The sequence below is a fragment of the Mirounga angustirostris genome, unplaced genomic scaffold (assembly GCF_029215605.1).
Source record: "Mirounga angustirostris isolate CCGP_5_RB_7025 unplaced genomic scaffold, mMirAng1.0.hap1 SCAF_10, whole genome shotgun sequence".
Lineage (NCBI taxonomy): Eukaryota > Metazoa > Chordata > Mammalia > Carnivora > Phocidae > Mirounga > Mirounga angustirostris.
Window position 1 is genome coordinate 114,684,463 of NW_026991718.1, and position 11,780 is coordinate 114,696,242.

General features: G+C 43.8%; 1 protein-coding gene across 11 annotated transcripts in view; it reads right to left on the reverse strand.

Moving 5' to 3' along the window:
• NCOA6 (nuclear receptor coactivator 6) overlaps positions 1-6,328 on the reverse strand; it is a 105,415-nt gene extending 99,087 nt beyond the window's left edge. For 10 of the 11 annotated variants that reach the window (XM_045885645.3, XM_064573056.1, XM_064573055.1 and 7 more), the window contains exon 1: positions 6,124-6,328. The gene's annotated coding sequence lies outside the window, so the exon portion shown is untranslated. The remainder of the gene's footprint in view (positions 1-6,123) is intronic. The other variant, XM_045885648.3, reaches the window with a different exon arrangement.
• Between the last annotated feature and the right edge of the window lie 5,452 nt (positions 6,329-11,780).

Below are 11,780 nucleotides of genomic sequence, written 5' to 3' on the forward strand. Positions count from 1 at the left end.
TGAGAGGAGTTCCATCCCAGTGGAAAGTCTGAGGCAGCAGCTAAAACTGCAGCAAATGGAAGCATCTCCTATAACACTCAGCCTACCTCTCAACCATTCTGTTTTGACCTGAAAACCAAATTAAACAGACAATTGTATTGAGTACATTGAGCTCCTACCCTGTGCCAGGTGCTGGAAATCAGAAATGAACAATAGTGCTAAATATAAGCTAACATTATTGAGCATTTCCTAGGTGCCACACTGTTCCACACGTTACATGAATTAAATCACTTAATCCTCACAGCCTCTGAGATAAATACTATTATCCTTCTTTTTTTTCCCCAAGGATTTTATTTATGTATTTGACAGAGAGAGACACAGCGAGAGAGGGAACACCAGCAGGGGGACTGGGGGAGGGAGAAGCAGGCTTCCCGCGGAGCAGAGAGCCCGATGCGGGGCTCGATGCGGGGCTCGATCCCAGGACCCCGGGATCATGACCTGAGCCGAAGGCAGACGCTTAACCAACTGAGCCACCCAGGTGCCCCATCCTTATTTTAAAAACTAAGGAAACTTGGGACATCTCGCTGGCTCAGTAGGTAGAGCGTACGACTCTTTAAAGATTTTTTTTTTTTTTAATTTATTTATTTGAGAGAGAGATAGTGAGAGCAGGAACACAAGCAGGGGGAGTGGGAGAGGGAGAAGCAGGCTTCCTGCTGAGCAGAGAGCCCGATGCGGGACTCGATCCCAGGACCCTGGGATCATGACCTGAGCCGAAGGCAGACGCTTAACGACTGAGCCACCCAGGCGCCCCATCCTTATTTTAAAAACTAAGGAAACTTGGGACATCTCGCTGGCTCAGTAGGTAGAGCGTATGACTCTTGATCTTGCAGTGGTGAGTTCAAGTCCCACACTGGGCTAGCTGGCTATCTAGCTACATACATACATACATAATACATATATTCAATCATACATACACGAAATAAAAGCTGAGGAAACTGAGGCACAAAGAGGTTACACAACTTGTCCAAGGTCACACAATTAGCAAGCAGTAGAGCTAGAATTAGGACCTTGGTCAGACTCCACCAAAAGAGCACACAATTTGAAAACAAAGTGCCATTCAATAAATGGTGCTGGGATAATTGGTTATACTTACGAAAAAAATGAAACTGGACCCTATCTCACATCACACATTAAGAGTCAACTCCAGATAGATTAGAGATCTAAACATCAAAGACAAAACAGTGGAGATTCAAGAAGATAATATAAAGAATAATTGCAAAATCTTGGGGGAGGAAAAGATTGATTTGACTTTGTTAAAATTCACAAGTTCTTTTAACAAGAGAAAAAAAGATTTAAAAGATTAACAACAGGGCGCCTGGGTGGCTCAGTTGGTTAAGCGACTGCCTTCGGCTCAGGTCATGATCCCAGGGTCCTGGGATCGAGTCCCACATTGGGCTCCCGGCTCAGCGGGGAGCCTGCTTCTCCCTCTGACCCTCTCCTCTCTCATGCTGTTTGTCTCTCGCTCGCTCTCCAATAAATAATTAAATAAAATCTTTAAAAAAAAAAGAAAAAAGATTAACAACAACCTGGGAAATTATAATACACATAACCAACAAAGGATTACTAATCAGAAAATATAAGGAAATCTTTTGAAAAAGACAACCCAATAGAAAAATGGCAAAATAAGCCCCAGCATGGTCTAAGCTGTGAAAACCTGTCACTACCACAGCTGCCACACAGCAGACCCCAGAACAGACCTAGGCGTTGCTGACCAATATAAAATATTCAGAGCTCTATGTCATACCGCAGATACACAGAGCATGGGGGACCCAGCCAGGAGGACAAATCCAAGTTGGTTATTCTCCATTTTATAGAAACTAGATGGCAAACCAGAAGTTGAACATCCAATCCTCAGACACTGATCAGATTGGCAAGCATCTTTAGTAAACGGCCAGACAGTAAATATATAGTGAACTATGTATCTTCTCTGTAAAACTACTCAACTCTGCCATAGGTAGTGTGAAATCAGCTAAAGACAATACGTAAATGTGCCCGTGTTGCAATAAAACTGTACCTGAATAGGTGGTGGGCCAAATCTGACACGGCCCATAGTTTGCTGACCTCTGACATAGAAGTTGTGATTTTCGTACATTCCCTGCTTTTCATTTTTTTATTTTTTTTAAATTGGCAGGTTTTTTTTTTTTTAAAGAATTTATTTATTTGAGAGAGAGAGAGTGAGCGAGCGAGCGAGAGAGCACAAGCAGGGGGAGAGGGAGAAGCATACTCCCCACTGAGCAGGGAGCCCGACATGGGGTATGATCCCAGGACCCTGAGATCATGACTTGAGCGGAAGGCAGATGCTTAATCAACTAAGCCAACCAGGCATCCCTTTCCCTGCTTTTATGTCTGCTGACACTGACCACTGACTTCCTTAAGTGAAAAATACACCACACTTGACAGCTTCACAATGGTTTCCAAAGTCTATTACTCTACCCCAAAAACCTTCTTCCTAATTTGTGACAATTATTGCTTCATTTTCCTTTCACCCTTTTTATAACCTCTTTGACAGCCACCATCCCAAACCAAAAATCTGAAATATTCCTTTTCTCTTACCACGTGCAATGTCAATTATCAATACCTGAAAATTCTAACTTTGTTCAAAGCTCACAGCCTCTGTCATGATTAGGCTCTGCTCTCCAGTCCACCCCCATTCAAAGAACATCCATTTATTTCCTAAAAATTAAACCAAATCATACACACTTCCTCCTTGGAAACCATGAATGCCTCCCTATCAGCTAAAGATTCAGTCCAAACTCCTTAGCGAAGTCCTTTACAGCCAGGTTCCAAACAACAGTTCCATCTCATCTCTGACCACTTTTTCCACACACATATTATGCTCCCACCACATTCAACTGTATTTCCTGAAAGTGCATGCTTTTACCCGGAAAGCTCTTTTCTCCAACTCTCCATCTGGCAAACTCCTCCACCTTTCAGGACACATCTCAAGTTATCACCCCTTCACAAAACCTTCCCTGACTCCTAGAGCTGAGTCACGCCCACCTCTGATTTTATAACCTTTGATACCGCTTTGGTATTCATCCTGAACTATCATTGTTTTTCTGTTCATTTCTCTCATGAGACTGAATATCTAAAGTGAAAAGACCCTGCCTTAAAGACCTTTGAATCCTCAGAGCCTGGCATAATGCTTGACATATCTTAGTGCACAGTAAATGTCTGCTGCATGGAAGACATGCTTGGTGGTAGGAGCAGGGTTTCTTAACCTGGGGTTCATAGATGGGAATCCACAGACAGAATTCAGAGGGGTCTGTGAACCTGGATAGGAAAAAAACCAAAACTACTTCTTTATTTTCACTAACTTCTAACTGAAAGTTACCATTTTCTTCAAATATGAATTATAGGCAACGAACCACTCTAGTATCAGAGGTATCTGTGACTCTGTCACAGTTATCACAGATATCTTTACATCATATTACAGGTATTGCTGATATCTTAAAGTATTATGTTCATTACAGTTTTTGCTGATATCTTATTTATTTTTTTTAATTCTTATGTTAATCCCCATACATTACATCATTAGTTTTAGGTGTAGTGTTCCATAATTCATTGTTTGTGCATAACACCCAGTGCTCCATGCAGAATGTGCCCTCCTCAATACCCACCACCAGGCTAACCCATCCTCCCACCCCCCTCCCCTCTAGAACCCTGTTTGTTTTTCAGAGTCCATCGTCTCTCATGGTTCATCTACCCCTCCGATTTCCCCCGCTTCATTCTTCCCCTCCTGCTACCTTCTTCTTCTTCTTTTCTTTTTCTTAACATATATTGCATTATTTGTTTCAGAGGTACAGATCTGTGCTGATATCTTAAAGTATTATTTATATTCATCATGTGTTTAAAATTGTAATTATCAGACCCAACACTAGATCTGATTTCTTAATGTACTGATAAATTATATCTATATTACTATTTTATAATTTGTTGTATTTTGGTATTTTAATATAATGGTTTTCTCTATAAAACAGTATTTTTTTTTTTACTCAACTGAAAATATTATTCTAAGAGGGGTTACTATTATTCTGAGCAGCTTCACTAGATGCCAGAGGGTCCCAATGCACAAAGTCAGGCCTTCTTGCATTAGAAAGAGCCAGAACAAATGAATCTTGATGCTGCATATATGTATGGTATATACACATTGAATATATATTGAAAATCTTACTTGCTATGGACATCTTCATAACCTTTTCGTTGAAAGTCCTTGTTGATTTTATGGGAGTCCTGGAACTACTATTTCATGACTGATTTGCATAGTTTCCCTCAGATTTCTTCCATAACCCATATGAACTTTGAACTCTTCTCTATCTTGATCAAACTTTTTTTTTTAAGATTTTTTTTTTTTTTATTTGACAGAGAGAGAGAGTGAGCAGAGAGTGAGTGAGCAGGGTGAGTGGCAGGCAGAGGGAGAGGGGCAGGCAGAGGGAGAGGGAGAAGCAGACTCCCCACCAAGCAGGGAGTCCGATGCGGGGCTCGATCCCAGGACCCGAGATCATGACCCGAGCCGAAGGCAGACGCCCAACCGACCGAGCCACCCAGGCGCCCCTTGATCAAACTTTAATTGAAGTTTGATCATGATAGAGATCCTGGGTGTGTGCCATTGTTCACTGTTATATTTTTCGGCTTTCTGTGTCCCTCTGCTGTATAGTAGACACCCAGAACAGAAGAAGCATCTCTTAAAACTCCAGAAAGTTAGATGTCAAAAGGGTCCTGAAGATAACTTCTTTGCACAAATGGATGTGGGCTGGAAATTATCAAATAGCTGATCACCTGTACTTTTTTTGTATCCCCCCTTCAGTTTTTCTACTGTCAAACTAATTACCAAAACAAAACAGATTAACAGTTCTTTGATATATGCTGCCAAGCTCACCTTAACACTCTTCCCACAGCGAACAAATTCCTCTAAGGCAGCGTGTTGAATGAGGAAGCAGAGGACGTCCTCGGCCAGGAACTTGTAAGATCCCGAGGAGTCATCTTTACCTTTCTATGTCTCAGCTAAAATCACTATATGATCTGAAATTGTTACATGATCTCTAAGATCCTTGTAGTTTTTACAATTCATTCATCTTCACCATTCTTACTGGCTTCAAAAACGCCTTTCTGATGACCTCCCCAGGTGACCCTGCTCTTAAAACAGTGGGCTGTCCCCTTCCTGGGAAGACACCTTGGGTCACCGCCCACAAACAGCCCGGTCCCTCCTTTTAAAGACACACACAAACTCCCTAAGTTGATGGAGGCTCTTTCTTCTTGCCAACCAGTTCCACTCCATGTACCCCATTTGCTGGCCAGCTCCTGCACCCAAACCTCAGTCCCCTTTTTCCCTCTTGCTCATCAAAGTCTTCCTATTTTCTGTTGCTCTTCCCAATAGGGAGTAGAATATGCTAGGGGAACATATGTCCTCAGTCTCTCGGGAGTTACAAGGCTTTGCAATTCGGCCCCGCGACTCCGAGAACTGCCCCAATCTGATACTCGCGCCTGCATCCAAAGGGCCCCCATTTCTAATATTTCTAATGAACAGCCTCCCCCCACCCCCGCCCTCCACAAAGAACTGTCCCGGCTCTTGACAGCCTGAGCTCGGACCCCACGCCCTCTGGGTCCTGAACACGAATAGCCTAACCAAACTCCAGTCCCGGCCTCCAGCCGCACGGACCCTGACCCCAGTTCCGTTTGGACTCAGTGTCCCTTCTCGACCCCCGCCCAAAACCCCACGGTCGGCTCCCGCCAGTTCCTCGGGCCTGGAGCGCCACCCTGTGCAGACCCCGGCCGGCCCTGCACTCCCTCAGCGCCCCAGACCCCGCGTCTCGCACCCTCCCCAACCCCGGCCGGCCCCCGCTCCCTCCAGCACCCCCGCCCGCAGGCCCAGGGCCCGCTCCCCAACATGGCGACGGGGACACGAGCGCGGCGGGCGGGGCGGCTCCGGGCCGGGCCCGCACAGGAGCCGTGTTCCACAGCCGGCCGGCGCCATTTTCCCGCGCCGGGCCCAGGCGGCGCCTCCTTCCCTAGGAGCCAGCGGGGCCGGGACCCCAGACGCCCGGCTGGCCCACCCCTTACGGGCCCGCGTCGCCGTCACCTCACCTGAGCGCGGCCCCTGCCCTCCCGGGCGGGCCTCGGAGCAGCGGCCCGGGCCGTGCGTACCCGCCGCCCTCCGTGTGTCCGTCAGTCCGCCCTCGCGTGCGTCCGTCAGTCCGGCCGTCGGCGCCCGGCCGCCCGCAGCCCGACCCGGCAGGGCCTCTGGGAGCCGGCGGGGAGGGGGATGGGCCGGACCGGGCCGGGGAGGGAGGGGGAGGGAGGGAGAGAGGGTGGGAGCGCGGGCGGGGGCGGGGCGGGCGGGGGCGGGCCCTGATCACGTGGCCAAACGTCCCCGATAGCGCGAGGCGGAGCGCGCGCCCGCTCTTTTGGGTGCAGAGTTTAGGGACGGGTTTGGGAGAGCGTCTGTCTCCTGGAGCTGTGGTATCATTAGTGGCACAGCCCTATAGAAGCCCTCTGACCGGGTGTCCTTGGGCAAGTCAGCTCTCCAAGCCTCAGTGTACATATCTGAAATATGGGGATAATGGTGCTTGCAGAGAGGAAATGAGGGAAGACATGGAAAGCACTTGGCACAGTGCCTAACACATAGTGTCTAATAACGTTAACGGTGATAAAGATAACCTGTAGCCTTTATTATTATTTGCCTATACGTCCCTCTCTACTTTGTCCCCTCACCATCATCCTAGCAAGCTCAGTAGGTGCAAGGGAATGTGGCTCCTCCCCTCTCCCCAAATGTAGGGACGCCTCCCCAGCACTGGAATTAATGTCTGTCATACAGGCCTGGATTCAGAACTGGCTTTCACTCTTGATAGCTATGTGACTTTCTTTGCCTCTGAACCTCAGCTTCCTCATCTGTTAAATGGGAGTTAAAGAGTTTGTCATGAGCATTACAGAAGATAGAAGATGAGACTGGTCAGGCATACTAGTCTCATCTGAGAAAAGGAGTCTGGAGTCCTTTCATTCCATTGAGCATACATGGTGTGCTTGGACTGGTGCAGTAGTGATCCAAGGCCTTTTCACATCCTCCCTGGCTCCCCTTCAATCTTTTCTCCACCCTGCTGTCAGAGTAATGTTTCTAAGTCAGAAATTTTATCAGGTCTCTCCCCTATTTAAAAATGTTTGATGGTCCATATTGCTCTTAAGATAAAGTTCAAATAGATGTCTTGCCGTTGCCCTTGCTACCTCTCCAGATTTAACTTAGGGCCCTCTTCTTCTCTTTCTGGGCTGTAATTACAATGATCTTCTTCACACATTGTACTTCCTCCCTTCTCAGCACCCTTGAACATGCTGATCCTGCTGCCTGAAATGCTCTCCCTACTTAGATAACTCATCAGCCTTCAGATCCCAGCTCAGACATCACTACCTCAAGGATTCCTTCCCTGACCATTCCCCAGACAGGTTCTCTTACTTGTCCTCAGTAGGACATAGTAGGTTATTTATTCCTTGTCTTCACCACTAGACTGTGGACTCCAAAAGGAGGGAGACATTATCCATCTTGTTTACCACGGGTTCCTCAGCATATAGCACTGTGCCTGACACAGAGGAGGTGCTCAATAAATATTTGTTATGTTTGTGAATCCTGGACACTGCTAAGTGATGGGCCCAAGAGGGCAAAGAAAAATAAAGAGGGCCACAAGGATGCATCTCAGGTCCTTGAGCCTAGGAAATTAACACCAAAAGGACTTACGAGGTCCTGGGGGGGGGGGGTTAAGCTTTTTCTTTCAATTTTTAAAAAGTGAGGTATAATTTGCATACAGCAAAATGCAAACATCTTAAGTATATGCATAATAAATTTTTACCAGTGTTCTTGTGTTGCCACCACCCTGATCAAGTTATAGAACTATTAACCCAGAAAGTTCCCTTTTATCTCCTCCTATATGTCCCCTCCCAGTCAATACTTGCTCTCCCAGAGGCACCACTATTTTGACTTCTAGCACCTTAGATCAAGTTTGACAATTCTTGAATTTCATATAAGCATATACACATATATTCTTTCATGTTAGCCTATAAATCTGACATAGCCACAGAATGACTCTTTGGATAATGATAAAATTAGTTACTTGATTAATGAATTAATCTGAAAGACTGAATGAGAAACTAGTTAGACAAAGTTCCCGCCAGAAGCCAGCCCAGAGACTGAGATGACATCATCCACAAACCTCCAAGTCTCACAAAAATTTCTAGGGGTAAGAAAGCTCTGAAAGATTCTAGAAACTCAACAACATCAACAAAAATCCTATTTAAAAATGGGCCAAGGACTTGAATAGACATTTCTCCAAAGAAGACATACAAATGGCCCATAAGCATGTGAAAAGACGTTCCATATCACTAGTCATTAGGGTAAGGCAAATCAAAACCACAATGAGACCATTTTACACCCATTAGGATGGCCATTATAAAAGAAAACACACACAAACACACACACCAGAAAATTTCAAGTGTTGGTGAGGATATGGAGAAATTGGAACACTTATGCATTGCTGGTGTGAGTGTAAATGATGCAGCAGCTGTGGAAAACAATTTGGAGGTTCCTCAAAAGTTAAACATAGAATTACCATTGATGCCGCAATTCCACTTCTGGATTTTTACCCCCCAAAAAGTAGAAGCAGGGACCTGAGCAGTTGTTGTACACTCATGTTCATAGCAGCATTATTCACCAGAGCCAAAAGGTAAAAGCAACCCAAATGTCTATCAGATGAGTGATAAACAAAATGTGGTATTCACAACATACAATGGAATATCATTCAGCCTTAAAAAGGAAGGGAATTTTGACACATGCTACAACATGGATGAACCTTGAAGACTTTTGCTAGGTGAAATAAACCAGTCACAAAAGGAAAAATATATGATTCCTCTTATAGGAGGTTTCTAGATAGTCAAATTCATAGAGTCAGAAAGTAGAATACTGTGGAATTGAAAGAATAGAATAGAAAGTAGAAATGCCATGGGCTAGCAGGAAGGAGAAATGGAGAGTTATTGTTTAATGGGTACAGAATTTCAGTTGGGGAAGATGAAAGAGTTCTGGAGATGGATGGTGGTGATGGTTGCACCACAATGAATGTACCTAATGCCACAGGTCTGTACACTTAAAAATAGTTAAAATGGTGAAATTAATTATATATTTTACCACAATTAAAAAAAAAAAAACTTGGGGCGCCTGGATGGCTCAGTCGTTAAGGGTCTGCCTTCAGCTCAGGTCATGATCCCAGGGTTCTGGGATAGAGCTCCGAGTCGGGCTCCCTGCTTGGCAGGAGGCCTGCTTCCCCCTCTCCCACTTCCCCTGCTTGTGTTCCCTCTCTCGCTGTGTCTCTGTCAAATAAATAAATAAAATCTTTTAAAAAAATAAAAAATAAAAATAAAATAAAATCTTAAAAAATAATAACTTTATTGTGACAATTTACCAGTAGATGGCAGTAAAGTGCCTCGTTATTACAAAATCAGCTCAATTTCTGACAACAGGAAATAAAGGTGCCTTGAAAAGGAGTCAGTCACTTCTACTTTGCATAAAGTTTGGTGTGGGCAAGCAATGGCTCGCTACTAGGAAAAAAAGATTGAAAAATAGAAATAGGGTGATAACTACAGAATTGAAAAGAAATGACCAAAAAAAAAAAAAAGGAGAAATATTTTTAGGACTTAAAAACCTGTTTTCGGGGCGCCTGGGTGGCTCAGTTGGTTGGGCGACTGCCTTCGGCTCGGGTCATGATCCTGGAGTCCCGGGATCGAGTCCCGCATCGGGCTCCCTGCTCGGCGGGGAGTCTGCTTCTCCCTCTGACCCTCTCCCCTCTCCTGCTCTCTCTCTTGGATGGATAGATAGAATCTTTAAAAAAAAAACACCTGTTTTCGGGCGCCTGGGTGGCTCAGTCGGTTAAGCGACTGCCTTCAGTTCAGGTCATGATCCCAGGATCCTGGGATTGAGCCCTGCATCGGGCTCCTTGCTAAGCAGGAGCCTGTTTCTCCCTCTCCCTCTACCCCTCCTCCCAGCTCATGCTCTCTGTCAAATAAATAAGATCTTTAAAAAAAACCTGAAAACCTGTTTTCAAAAATATTCTGAAATTTTAAAACTTTTTATCAGAGTATAATATAAAGACATAAAGATACACAAGTCCTAAATGTAATTCCTGATGAATTTTCAGAAAGTGTACAACACTTACCTACACAACACCTAAATTGAGAAATAGAACATTGCCAGCTTCACAAATGCCCCTTAGTGCTCCCTTTCCAGTTGTTACTCATGCCCCTGAGGGTAAACAGTATCCTGACTTCTAACTCCATAGATTAGGCATGCCAGATGTTAAACTTTATATAAATGGAACCATAGAGAGTGTACTCTTTTGAGTCTGGGTTCTTTCGCTTAATTTTATGTTTTTGAGATTCATCTATATTGTTAATATATAGTTGTAGTTTGTCCTTTTCATTGCTGCATAACATTTTATTAATTGAATATATCACAATTTATCCATTCTACTGATGGTGAATTTCCACTTCAGGTCAATTTTCTATTTATTTTTTTATTTTTTAAAGATTTTATTTATTTATTTGACAGAGAGAGATCACAAGTAGGCAGACAGGCAAGCAGAGGGAGAGGGAGAAGCAGGCTCCCTGCTGAGCATGGAGCCCGATGCGGGGCTCGATCCCAGGATGCTGGGATCATGACCTGAGCTGAAGGCAGATGCTTAACGGACTGAGCCACCCAGGCACCCCTCAGGTCAATTTTTTAAAGTGCTACAATGAATATTCTTGCACGTCTTTGGATGAACATCTGTACAATTTTCTGCTGGATATATATATATATATCCATATATATATGGACCAGGATTGCTGGGTCATAGAATTTGCATGTGTTCAGCTCTAGTGGATATTGCCAAATCCTATCTTTTAAAAACTGCTTTATTGAGAGAGAATGCACATACCATACAATTCACTCATTTAAAGCACACAATCCAATGCTTTTTAGTACAATCACAGGTGCAACCATCACCACAATTTTTCACTTCAAAAAGAAAATCTGTACCCTTTAAATATTGCCTTTCTCCCAATCCCCCATTCCTCTATCCCTAAACAACCACTAATTTGCCTTCTGTTTCTATAAATTCACGTGTTCTGGATATTTCACATAAATGGAATCATACAATATGTGACCTTTTGTGTCTGGCTTCTTTCACTTAGCATAATGTTTTCAGGGTTCACTCCTGTTGTAGCATGTATCAGTACTTCATTCCTTTTTATTGCCGAATAATATTCCATTGTATGAATATACCACATTTTGCTTATCCATTCATCTATTGATGGACATTTGGGTTGTTTTCACCTTTTGCCTTTTGTGAATAGTGCTGCTAGGAACATTGATGTACAAGTTTTTGTTTGAACAGTTGTTTTCAATTCTTTGGGGTATATATCTGGGAGTGGAATTGCTGGGTCATATGATAATTCTAATTTTTAAATGCCCAACTGTTATCCACAGCAGCTGCACCTTTACATTCCCACTAGCAATATATGTAGGTTCCAATTTCTCCATATCCTCACCAACATTTATTTCCTTTTAAAAATTATTTTAAAAATATAACCAACCTAGTGAGTGTGAAGTGGCATTTATTTTATTGTAGTTTTGATCTGAATTTCCCTGGTGACTTATGATATTGAGCATCTTATCATGGACTTATTGATCATTTGAATATCTTCTTTAGAAAAATGTGTAGTCAAGTTCT